The sequence below is a fragment of the Cibotium barometz genome, chromosome 50, assembly GCF_041138505.1.
Source record: "Cibotium barometz isolate CiBa-2024 chromosome 50, ASM4113850v1, whole genome shotgun sequence".
In the NCBI taxonomy this organism is placed as follows: domain Eukaryota; kingdom Viridiplantae; phylum Streptophyta; class Polypodiopsida; order Cyatheales; family Cibotiaceae; genus Cibotium; species Cibotium barometz.
In genome coordinates this window covers 43,103,318-43,116,674 of record NC_141095.1, presented here as the reverse complement: position 1 = coordinate 43,116,674, position 13,357 = coordinate 43,103,318, and positions in this window count along the sequence as shown.

Below are 13,357 nucleotides of genomic sequence, written 5' to 3'. Positions count from 1 at the left end.
TTTTTTTAATTGTTTTATAAATGGATTTGCATGCTTTTAAGCTACCAATTTAAACAACGCATGAAAAAATGTGAAATGTGTTAACAAAATTAACAATCCCACTCTAATGGAGGTTAATGCTCATGTTTTTAGAGTGGATCCACTCCTAATCACAATTTCTCATCTATTTCTTGGCTTAAAGCAATCAAATCTAAGCTTGTTGGTCTCCAATTTCATGCAAACCACTAATATACCAAGATTTTTCCCTTCTAATAGATGAAACTAGAATGCCGTAATGTAAATATTCTTCAAATCAAAATAAAAACCAATAACTAAACACATCCAATGGCTCCAAAATTGTAGTGCACATACTTATATACCGAGGTAGTTCAATCTATCGTGTCAGATTCATTACCAAACAAGTTACCATCCATTGGATGCATTTTCCATGTTTATAGGTCTATCTTTAGAACTTGGGCATCTTTTCTAAAACTAATTTCTAATCATGCGCTAACTTGGCCTGCCTCATGAAAGGTCTTCCCAAAATGACATCATATGAATCTTTTGTAGTCTAATGCGCAGTCATGCACCAACTTGGATATCTTTTCTAAAATAAATGTAGTTTAATGTCCAAAAATGCACGCACTTGGCTTCCCTCATGAAAGGTCTCTCCAAAATGACATCATATAAATCTGGTCTCGGTACAAGAACATCTTGCCACAAAAATATGGTTGTAATGGAACTTACAAACTTCCATCTTGGGTTTTATAATACTCCCATGGGTCTTGTTGATGTTCCTTCTACCATTTTGATAATGTAATGCAAGTTTTTTCCATATTTCTTGGTGATACTTCTTACTCCCACTCTTCCGTTTAGGATTAAATTTATCTGTTTAAAAAAGTGACATTGGTCTCATATAACTTTCATAGTTGTGACCTAGTTGGTTTATCAAGATCTGGATAAATTTGGGAATATTAAGATTCTCCCTTTGTTGGAGTAGCCTTCACTGTCCTTCAATGTCATGCTAAGATATGTTCCCTTCTTGGTTCTAAGTTCCTTCTACCCACCAGTCCTTAATATCTTCCCATAGTCTAGGGGTGTTTTGGAGCAACAGCCCTATTGGCATGTTAATCTATGATGCTATAAATGCCATAAGAGTGGCCATATTCCATGGTCCCTCAGTGAGTTGTTGTTCCATTTTTGGGTTTTCTATATATTCCTCAAGAAATAACCTTAGGGAGGAAATTTCATCTTCATTTACAAACATCCATGCCATGAGTTCATCTCCTCATCATCAATGCTGCCTAAACCAAAAGATGACATTGCACCATTGCAAGCTAATGCTAAGAAAGGTACCAATTTTTTTAGTTTCACAAAAGAATGTATATCCACCACATAAGTCAATGTCAAGGTATCTTCATGGAATCAAATCTTTAGTTCCACAAAAGAATGTATATCCACCATATAAGTCAATGTTAAGGTATCTTCCTGGTATCAAAAGGTGGGTAGAAAAGCAATTATTACTAGCTCAAGGCTACTATGAAGGTGGCAATTTGATTTGGCTACCTCACCAACTAAGGCAACACTCACCATGTAAATCTCAAAAACCTGGGAAGTGGAGTACTCGTCAACTTCTTGTGAGTAGACATAAAACAGTTTTTGAAAATCCTCTTTCAATTATGGGTTCCCAAAAAACTATTGCAAGCATAGGGATTTGATCAAGGTAATGAAAATATGTGGATCCCAAAGAAATCCACAAAATCCCCTCAACTTGCAAAAAATAAGCAACCACGATAACAAGGACATCGACCCCCCACATCATAAAGTCCATAAAAAAATGGGTGCCTACACACCTACTTAATGCTGAAGGGTATTTTGATGGTAATTCCACCATTTGGGCACCCAAAGAAATCAAGAAAAGAATAGCCTCGTCACAACTTTTGTACAAAGAGGAAGCACACACATGTCTCGAATGTTGGTGGCCAAAGCAACAACAAGAAGACCATAAGAACCCTCTCCCAAAAACAGAGAAGCCACAAGAACTTGCTTGCACTTTGAAACGATATGCAACAAGTTATCTCATCTGCACAGCAGATGCATCAACATTTGAAGAGCTACCAGTCAAAGCTTCAACATTAACATTTCCTACTACCACTGTAGGGCTCTTAGAACACTTATAATAGTATGACTCAAACTATTTGACAACTCACCTTGGTAGTCAATGATGGCAAAGAAGATCGTCGAAGTTTAGCGGTAATAAACAGAAGAACTTGTTCTCTTAAAAAGGAGAGTAGACACAAGGACTTGTTGCTCGCACAAGGAGGAAAAATAACAAGGGAGCCACAAGAATTATTTGTAAAAAAAGTAGAGTGCCACAAGAACCTCCTATAAAAGGAGCCAAATAATCCTCATCAACCATCTACAAGCTTTGCAATCACCAACAACCGACACATCAAGGGTAAGCTCATTGGTTTACCATGCTTCTTTCAATTGGCTAATTACTATAGCAATTTCTCAATGAATAAACATAAATACTCACCCCACTAGTGGAAAATGTAAGTCTATATATGCACCATAGCCTCATCATCGATATCCTTACAGGTACAGGTATGGATGGGGGGCCATGGTGGGAAAAATCATGGTTAATGATATGACCCATCACCTGGATTCCCATTGAAAAGGTATGAGCACAATAGGTTTTCCTTAGTGACACCCATTCAAAACTCACTAGCGATGAATCCCAGTAATGTATCCCTTCAATAATAGTATCTTCACCATAAAGTCCCACAATTATCTCAAAAAAGTGAAGAACTTTTCTATTATCCTTGCAAGTCAAAAGAATTCTTTTATACAGCCTCTCCAATGATTTTGACTTCAATAGCACAGCTACATCAAGAGTCTTCTTGACTCACTTTAATAAATGCACTTCATTACATATTAATTGTAAGTGCACAAAATATATTTAAACATAAAAATAGAAAAACACATGGGATGAAGAATGTAGGGATAGGTCCAATTCTAGATTACTTTAAGATAATTTGACAAAGTCCTACAAAATAGGGAAAGCAATATTCAAGAAGCTACGTTTGCATTGCTTCAATGTATCAAATGAGGATTTGAGATTCGCTCTCTCGTTTTAATCCCTCTCCTCCACCACTAACTTGAAACAAATGATGTAAACTTGCTTGGGATTACCCAAAAAAAGGAAAACAAGTTACAATCACTAGGCAAAAGTCCCTTCCTGTGTTTACTAACTTCGTCACTAGCAAAAGTCCCTTCCTGTGTTTACTAACTTCATCACACTAACTAGCCTTCCTCATTCCTTTTGGAGGAATAATTCAACATCATAAGAATCACCAAATAGCTTCTTGAATATTCCCAACAACAAAGTCTTGTACTCGATCTCACAAGGATGGAATCGAAAACACAAAGGGAGGAATGTTAACCCATTTTGGGGTTAACAATAGTTGCCACTATAATTCTACATCAAATAGAAAAGATGAAGATACCAAAAGCATGTATGCTCAATCTATGAAGCAATTGTGTCTAGATCTATCACTTGCATGGGTGCTCGAAAATGGTCCGACAGAGTATTTATGGTGATTCCTACTCCAAGAGCATGTGGAAACTTCTCTCTGAATGTACTTCATGCATGTATTATGAGATTAAGAATTGTATAAGAAATAGGCCACTTATGAGGCCTTGGGTGCCTTTTGGAGAGGAACAATGACCATTGTTCATGCAAGATCATAAGCATCAACAAATAATTTCTCGAATCTCTTCACAACAAAGTCGTCTACTTGATCACGAGGATGTAATCGACAATAGGAAGGGGGGAATGTAAACCCATTTTGAGCTCAACAAGAGTTGCCACTATGATTCTACATCAAATAGCAAAGATGAAGACATGAAAAAAGAAAAGATGATTCTACATCAAATAGAAAAGATGAAGACATGAAAAACATGTATGCTTAATCTATGAAGCAACGGTGTCCAAATCTACAACTTGGATGGTTGCCCAGAAATGGTCCGATGGAGGATTTATGGTGATTCTCGCTCCAAGAGTGTGTGGCAACTTCCCTATGAATTTACTTCGTGCATGTATTATGAGATTAAGCATTATATAAGAAATATGCCACTTATAAGCCTTGTGTGCTCGACTTGTCATCACAATTTAAGTGTGTGTGAACACTTGTGGCCTTGTATATAAGTCATTTTCTCTCATAATTCCATTGTGCAATTGAGTTTTGCTCTTGCTAATCCTCTCTCTAATATTCTTCTCTAATGCATGCTAGTGAGTTTGTGTGAGTGGTGTGAGGTGAGAGGAGGGACAAGGACCCATAATCCAACACGACAGTGTGACGCAGGAGAAAATGATAAAAATGGCTACCCAAGGAGGTGTGGAGCTCTTCAAGCAGTGTGCTTGAGCTCAACCATTGGAATATGCATAACGTTTCTTGGTTAAAGCCCTACATTAGTCCACATTTGTAGGATATTGAAGATGAGCAACAACCAAAGTGGTAGACAAAGCCGAAGTCATTCAGCGTGAATAGATTCTCCTCCACAAATGGATGCATGGATCCGGTTGAAGATAACAAAAATTCTACACAAAGTTTCGAGACCGAGGTTCTCATGAAGTAGTATGGCTCGATGAAGACTTCTTTCCAAAGGACCCCCAACTCTTGGCGGATTACTTAGAAGCGATGAACCTCCTGCCAAGCTAAGCAGGAGGGAATGTCACATGCACCCTGCACTAGAGTGCTATGTGACACACTGGCTCTACATCAGTGCAACATTCATCAGTAGGATTTTACCTTTTTAGGAATATTTATCGTGTGTCGGGACCCCATTGTGAGCCCCAGTCCGGGACGAGCTACGTAGGTCAGTTTTCCACAACAATAGAGAGTCTACATGTGTTAGTCCTCTTACTACCCATTTAGAGAATTCAAACCATAGAATAGGTCTTGAATTAGCAAGCATGTAGATCATTAGCCCATGGGCTAACCCATGGGCTAACCAATGGCCACCCACCATCAAAAGCATCATATGGTTCCAAAATGCCACCTCTTGAGTCTCCAATAAGAGCTTGGCTTGCCTTGCTTTAGCCTCTTCTCTCCTTTTTTCATATCCTCATGGTCTTTCTTTCTTTGTTTTTTTATTGTAGATGGCTTTTAAAAGGTATAGTGCAAAATGTCTTGTTTGTACTTTCAGCTTCCTCGTTCGCTTGTGGGTAGTAAGGTGGTAACTTTTTATGCACCACAAGGAACTCTTTAAGCAAGAACTCTAGCACTTTGTTTAAAATGTACATGGGCAACCAAAACAAATAATTGCATTCTTATAGAGGAACTTGACGGTAGATCTCCCGTCAGAATTTTGTGTAGCTTTTTCCTCATACTACTTCGTGAAGTAATCAAGTTTCTTAGCAGGGCAAATGGGACCCACAAAATCTAAGCTGTTCATTGATTGAGAACCCTTAAGTCTTGTAATATAGCGAGAAGGAGAGGAGAATGCAAGGGTCTTACAAGTTTGCACCTCAAGCTACTCTTGGTAGATTAACTCTATCTTACGGAGAGCTAGGTTCCTCAACCTTGCCTCCTTCGTTGTCACCACAAAGGAGCTTTGCAAATGGGTGGAGAGAAAAATGTTAAGGCTCACCCTAACCCTCCTTGAAACACATCCAATAAGAGATTAACTAGTGAACCGCAACTGTCATGAGGATCTTTCAAATGGCCGAGATCGTAACCCTTGAGGTCTCCAAACTCTACAACTCCTTGAGAAGCGATTCCACCGCACCTCTCGCGAGTGTTATCACACCGTTGTGTTGCACTACGGGTACTCGAACCGCAACTGTCATGAGGATCTTTCAAATGGCCGAGATCGTAACCCTTGAGGTCTCCAAACTCTACAACTCCTTGAGAAGCGATTCCACCGCACCTCTCGCGAGTGTTATCACACCGTTGTGTTGCACTACGGGTACTCGTACCTCCTCTCACCTCACTTCACTCACACACACTCACTAGCATGCAGTAGGGAGAGATTAGCAAGAGGATTAGCAAGATCAAGACTCAATTGCACAATGGGAGAGTATGTTGTATTATGCGAGATATTCACTTATACATGGCCGTAAGTGTTCACACACTTAAATTGTGGTCGACCGGATTTTTTAGGCTCATAAGAGGCCTAATGCTATCACAATGACTACTCTCATAATATATCCATGAAGTACATCACTTAGGACTTCATCCTCCTAACTTGCTACCACACGCTCTTGAAGTGGGAATTGCCATAAATACTCCATCGCACCATTACGGGCGCCCGTCCAAGTTGTAGCTTCGAAAACTATTGCTTATCTTGAATGTATGACCCTTTGGTGTATTTATCGTGACTCCTTGATGTAAGATAATGGTAGTGGCTCTTGTTAACCCTAGAATTGGGTTAACATCCCCCCCTTCCTGATGGCAATCGCGTCCTCGTGATCGCGTTGAAGACCTTTGTGTGGGGAGAATGAACAAGCTTTGTCGATGGCTTTGATGTTGAGTGACATTCAATGGTCTTTGTTACTCCGGAAGGAATAAGAAAAGTTAGTTAGTGAATGAAAAGGTTAGTGGTTTATTGGGAATTCCTAAGGGGTGGCGGGTGGGGTCTTTTGTAAATGATTGCATTTTTATATTTGTGTGAGCTTTTTTGTTTTTTGTTTTTTTATTTTTTTATTTTTTTTGGCTTAGTTTTTTTTTTGGCAATCATCAATAAGAGGTTACATGTGATTTTTGTTAGTGGGAACACTAAGAGATATTAATAATGGAAGAGAAGAGAGGGAAGGATCCGAAGGAACGTAGACTTAATCATCATAATGAGATGGTGATTCTCACTTCCTCATTTGATTCATTGAAGCGATATTCATCATTTGAAGAAACTGGCCTTCAATGATGTCTCTTTATGTGGTAGGATTCTTATCAAATGTTGTTGAGTAGGACATGTTCCTGTCTTCTTCTGCCCATGTGCTTTTTATGTTTTTATGTATATTTAAGTGCTCTTATGAAGTAGATATACATGGAGTACAAGACTTGAATCATAGAGACTCTTATTGAACTGCTCTCTGTGTTGAAGTAGCCACTTATTGGTGAGGATTGAAAGAATTACGTCGTCGACTTGCAAGGCTAATATAGATATCTTCACTAAGGATTGAAGAACATTGATTTGTGAAAATGGTGGCGTCATTTAGAGAGGTTTGTAATTTCAAAGGAAAAATCGAGGCAATGGTTGTACCATTGACCAAGCTTTCACCCACCATGGCCCCCCGTCCATAGATGTACCTGGAAGTTATCGATGGTGAGGCTTTAGTGCAAATGTTCTCCTATGCTGCATGAGTATGGATATGTAATCATGGAGCAGCTAATACATTAATTTAGCCAAAACAATAGTCAGTAATAAGCTTAACAAATGTATAATGGCTATTGAAGATCATTGGAAAAGTGTTAATGCATGAGATGGCTTAATCCGTGATGAGGCTTAAATTGTGAAAGTGCAGGTTCTTAAGCCATGAGACTGTGAACTTGTGCGAGACCTGAACTCATGAGATTGCAAGTTTTTTGGCTGTGAGAAGGGATATTCCGTGAAAGGGCCTAATCCTGTGAGATTGCAGGTTTTTTGGCTGTGAGAAGGGATATTCCGTGAAAGGGCCTAATCCTGTGAGATTGCAGGTTTTTTGTGTTTGATCGTTGAAGGGATATTTCGTGAAATGGCCTAAATCCGTGAAAGTTAATCTTGTGAAATGCGTGAAAGTGCAGGTCGTGAACTGGAATTCTATGAAAAGGAATTCTGTGAGAGGTAATGGCGTGAGATGGAATTCCGTGAAAAGGAATTTCGTAAAATGAAATTCCGTGGAAAAGGAATTCCGTGAGAGGTAATGCCGTGAGATGGATTTCCATGAAGGGTAATTCCGTGAGATGGGATTCCGTGAAATTGCAAGTTTTGACCCCGTGAAGTTGCAGGTTTTGATCTCGATGGTTTTTTATTTTGATTGATTTTATGGGTCAGCTAGGGCATGACTTACAAGCAACAGGTTTTTGTGCACATATTTTCTCACATCCAGAGGGGTGACAAGAGCTTTGTTATTTTATCCTTAATGCGCTCATAAGTCTTCGTTGTAGACATGGGTATTGATTCTTGAATTTGTTACTCAAATGTTGTCGAGGCAGTAGGTAAGACTGCTGGTTGTTTGCTTAAACACACAAGCTCTTGTGTTGGTGTTGAATGCATGAGAGTGGTTGAGTGATTTACTTGTTGTTTGGGCCTCCATTCTTGTCGAACTTTAGGTGAAGCTGTTGGGGTTAAAGTTGGTGGTGAGGCTTTCTTCACATTGTTTGTTTTGGCAACCATATGATGGGATTACCATCAAAGTATCCTTGTTGTTGAAGCAAATGCATAGGCACCCATCTTTGATGAACATTATAAACAGGTGGAAGATGCGCTTGGTGTTGAGGCTTCCTTCTTTGTGCAAGCTTAGGGGACTTTGTGATACACATGGGAATCCAAGCTTCGTTAGTATTTCTTTGGTAGTACCCTTGTGCTTACAGTAGTGTTTTTGGTACCCACACTTGTTGACCTGGGTGGAGTTCTTTGAGGAACTTGCATAGGCTTTTTGTGGAGACGGTGTTGTGAAGTACTTTTCTTTTTCCTTGGCCTCTGAGTGCTGCGTTGAGGAAGAGGCTTTGACTGTCGAGGTACCCAAATTTGATTGGCACCTTCATAGTAGCCTTGAGCTATAAGTAGCTGCTTCTCCACCCACATCTTGATAGTATTAAGATACCTTGATTGTGGTTGTCTTGGTGGAGTTTTCTTTTAGGTTGATGTGGAAGGTTTGGGGCCCTCCTTGGCTTTGGTTAGCGCGGAGGCTACAGGTTTGACACTCACGGGCATTGTTGACGATGATGAGGCTAGAGTTTCTTGTGGACTGGCTGTCGATTTGACGAGGCCTTCGAAGATAAGCGGTCTAACCCCGCTAATACAATGATTCCTTGCCAGAGAGACATGAATAAATGGCACCACCATTAGGGATCGAGCTAGCCTTGGATGAGGTGAGAGAGTAGAGTTCAATAACCTTAGTATTTTCTCCACTTTACCTTGCCCTTGAATATTGAGGAAATGTGCCTATTGTATGTAGGGTTAGAGTCACATTGTATGATTGTTTGTGTTACTGAAGTGATTGGGAGTAGATTTGTGTGATTAGAATAGGTTTTTACTTCTAACTTTAACCTCTTTGGTGTTTTATGGTACTTATTGTTCATTTATTTGTCTCATAGGAGTGGTGGAATGAAGAGCAAGCTCTCCTAGGTGCGATTGAGTTAAGCTATCTCTCCACTTGGTGGATTTTATCATAATTATGAGCATTATCCTTGGATTGACTTGGACAATGGTATACCTAGATTAGTTCAATCAAGGTATTAATATTAGTAAGTGTTGTTTTTTGTTAAATTGAGTTGATATATATAACATTGGAGTGTTGCTAAGCAACCCTATCATGTCAAAAAGCCTAAAAAACATTCACCAAAACCCTTAAAAAATAAGAAATTTGTAAACCTCTCTTTGGAATTCTCAGATTATCGCACCCAGGATCTAGATTATCCAAATCTAGATCATTGTGTAAACATCTAGATCATTGGTTAGAGCCTCAAAATAATTAATTTGGGGTAGTCTATAGGTGAATGGTCTTCACTGCTTGAGCATAAGTTATCAGGGCTCACAAAGTACTCAACATATATTCTCTTATAAGAGGGAATAAAAGTGAGACACATGGGAATCCAAGCTTCGTTAGTATTTCTTTGGTAGTACCCTTGTGCTTACAGTAGTGTTTTTGGTACCCACACTTGTTGACCTGGGTGGAGTTCTTTGAGGAACTCGCATAGGCTTTTGTGGAGATGGTGTTGTGAAGTACTTTTCTTTTTCCTTGGCCTCTGAGTGCTGCGTTGAGGAAGAGGCTTTGACTGTCGAGGTACCCAAATTTGATTGGCACCTTCATAGTAGCCTTGAGCTACAAGTAGCTGCTTCTCCACCCACATCTTGATAGTATTAAGATACCTTGATTGTGGTTGTCTTGGTGGAGTTTTCTTTTAGGTTGATGTGGAAGGTTTGGGGCCCTCCTTGGCTTTGGTTAGCGCGGAGGCTACAGGTTTGACACTCATGGGCATTGTTGACGATGATGAGGCTAGAGTTTCTTGTGGACTGACTGTCGATTTGACGAGGCCTTCGAAGATAAGCGGTCTAACCCGGCTAATACTATGATTCCTTGCCAGAGAGACATGAATAAATGGCACTGCCATTAGGGATCGAGCTAGCCTTGGATTAGGTGAGAGAGTAGAGTTCAATAACCTTAGTATTTTCTCCACTTTACCTTGCCCTTGAATATTGAGGAAATGTGCCTATTGTATGTAGGGTTAGAGTCACATTGTATGATTGTTTGTGTTACTGAAGTGATTGGGAGTAGATTTGTGTGATTAGAATAGGTTTTTACTTCTAACTTTAACCTCTTTGGTGTTTTATGGTACTTATTGTTCATTTATTTGTCTCATAGGAGTGGTGGAATGAAGAGCAAGCTCTCCTAGGTGCGATTGAGTTAAGCTATCTCTCCACTTGGTGGATTTTATCATAATTATGAGCATTATCCTTGGATTGACTTGGACAATGGTATACCTAGATTACTTCAATCAAGGTATTAATATTAGTAAGTGTTGTTTTTTGTTAAATTGAGTTGATATATATAACATTGGAGTGTTGCTAAGCAACCCTATCATGTCAAAAAGCCTAAAAAATATTCACCAAAACCCTTAAAAAATAAGAAATTTGTAAACCTCTCTTTGGAATTTTCAAATTATCGCACCCAGGATCTAGATTATCCAAATCTAGATCATTGTGTAAACATCTAGATCGTTGGTTAGAGCCTCAAAATAATTAATTTGGGGTAGTCTATAGGTGAATGGTCTTCACTGCTTGAGCATAAGTTATTAGGGCTCACAAAGTACTCAACATATATTCTCTTATAAGAGGGAATAAAAGTGAGTAGAGACCCTAGACATAACTAAAAAGGATGTTGAAACCAATGCTAAACAACCATCTTTGATGTGCTTTTTGGATCACCACCAAAGTAGCTATGGGTGCCTAAAAAGCTCAACAAAGGAAAAACCAAAGAAGACACAAAGGGATAAAGAGATAAGATTGTCTTGATTATTGAGTCCAATCATCTAGTTTTTGATCGTTGCATTAGGTTCCAATTATCTAGCTTCAATCATCAATTTACAGCACTTGCCATGTGGCAGATCATATGAATTCTAGATCATCATTTGCCATCCCAATCATCAATCTAATTGAATTCCAAAGAGTGAAAAAATAAGTAAAAATAAAAAGAACTCACGGTTACATTATGTATTTATGTATGTTTCTCCCTTTCTTTTATTATTGTTTTCTTGTTTAGAATCTCAAAAAATAGAAAAATATTACAAAAAGACAATTAAAAATCCATAAAAAACTCAACCATAAAAAGAAATTTGGATCACATGCTTATGCATTTACAGTTAGGTCGTATCATTGCCCAGTCCTATTTAAATCCAACCTTTGAATACAAGACTTCGTCGCATGCACACTAACATTAGGGAGTGTTATTGGACCTCATGCAGAATTGACCCTCCCTCATAGTACCAGACACTAGCTCGAAAGCACATCAAGACTCCCTCTACCATGGAAGAGACTAGATCAGTACTATAGGGTATAGACTCTATATAGCTTTTTGCCAACTGGGAATGAAGCTTAGTGTGATCGTCATGTATTCATGGGTGAAACATCAAGAAGGGCTAAGAGAGCTCAAGAAACTCATCTAGTTAGAGAAAGAAGAGCTTTCACAACAAGAATATTGGGGACAAGTTGCACATAATTGCACATAAACTACAAATGAAAACTGTATTGGGAACAAATTCAGGTCTAAGAACGAGCTTGCTTGCTTCTGACCTCGGCTCAAAAAACAAAATAAAAATCTACTCCCTATCTTGGCAGCGGCACCAATATTAAGCCAAACTCACAGGACTAAGGGATAAGCTAAACCATTGTATCCACCATAGATAAGCCTATCAACCAAAAATAGTGAGAATACTTTCTTGTTTGTTATGGTGGAGGATGAGAGTGGCCTACCCATTTAGAGAGGGGCTCTAGCCACTTGTTGAAGTAGCGAGCTTGTGTTGCAGCTTCCAATGTTGTCACCCACGGTGTTGTTGTAGTTCTCTAAGGACAAACCCCGTACAATAAGAAGCTGTGGGATATGAGACAATAACCTAAAAGCTCTCACACTCTCTCACGACAATAACCTGCAAGCTCTCACACTCTCTTTCATGACACACACTTAAGAGATAATGCAAAGTATAGAAGCTAGTGTTCTTAATCTCATAGAAGGAAAGTGTCTATTCTCACTAGAGAAGTTATCTTTTATACAACTTACTACGTGCCCGGGCACCTAGACCTGGGCAATCGACCTTAGTCTAAACTGTGCATATGTGTATCCTAGGTTAACTAATGTACATGATGACATTACACTTAGCTCGATCATCCCTTGACTATATCATTATATGAGACATTACAACGGAAAAATTAATAGTTTTACATGAAGTGCTAAAAATTTGCTCAGGCAAGCCAATATCACAAAGTGATCCAAATGAATAGATTTGTTGATACCAATTACTCGTAAATGACTCCGGCTTTGTTAAAAATGTGTTGAAGAAACTCGTCAAAGCCATACACCTCATTAACCACCATTAAGTATCTAGTGTCCACCTTGACTAGACATTATTATAAAGCACCAAAAATTGTACTTCCTCAAACTCGGCCACCACTATCCATGACTCTAGCAATAAAAATAAATTTTGATGGGGTCCAACAAACTCATTTGCCTAATTCATTAATTGCCAAAAATGGGGTTCACATCTCTCCCTATGAGATCTTTGATCCTTGTGAGGGACTCATCTATTACATCTCCCTCATATTCATATGCTCGGACTCTAATTGCTTGCGCAAGTAGGCCACTCGTGCCTCATTATGCACCTAGTAAAGTGTAGCAAAAACACATCCCTCTAAGCTTGCTTGGTAGTTTTATATGAGCAAATATAAGGAATAATGCTGCTTTTCATGAAAAGTGCATCCCTCCAAGCTTTCTTGGTAGTTTTACATGAGTGAATATGTGGACAAATGTTTTTTTTGCTACGCAATAATTAATTAAGCAACAGTATCGGGTAATAATTAAGTAACCTTATCCTTAATAAATACAGCATGATGCTGACACGTGTTTGGTGCATGCATTTTTTACATGTGTCAGCACATGCACTACATGACAGGTATGTAT